We start from the raw sequence: 322 nt of genomic DNA, 5'->3' as shown, positions 1-322 counted from the left end.
GGCTCCCCCCCCCCCCCCTCGTTCGTCTCTATCCTCTCCTCTCTGTCTTCAAGAAGGAAGTTGATCCTAGTGATTTCAGTACATGCATTAAACAGGAAACAATAATAAATGTGTAGAATTCATATTTTTCTAAAGGGAACTTAAAAACTGCTGCTACAATGGTATGTACAAAACTGGTCGATGCCACATGAACAGAGAATCACAAGTTTGGTTTTGGTACTTTTTGTTCCTCTTTGTATTCAGTTGTATAGAACTTCCAAATTCAGAATGAAAAGAACGCTGTTCTGTATCAAACCATCTAAGCAATAAATGTTATATTTGA

Source organism: Tupaia chinensis, unplaced genomic scaffold (assembly GCF_000334495.1).
Source record: "Tupaia chinensis unplaced genomic scaffold, TupChi_1.0 Scaffold000048_1, whole genome shotgun sequence".
NCBI lineage: Eukaryota > Metazoa > Chordata > Mammalia > Scandentia > Tupaiidae > Tupaia > Tupaia belangeri.
The sequence above is the reverse complement of the archived record's forward strand: the minus strand, read 5'-3'. Positions refer to the sequence as shown.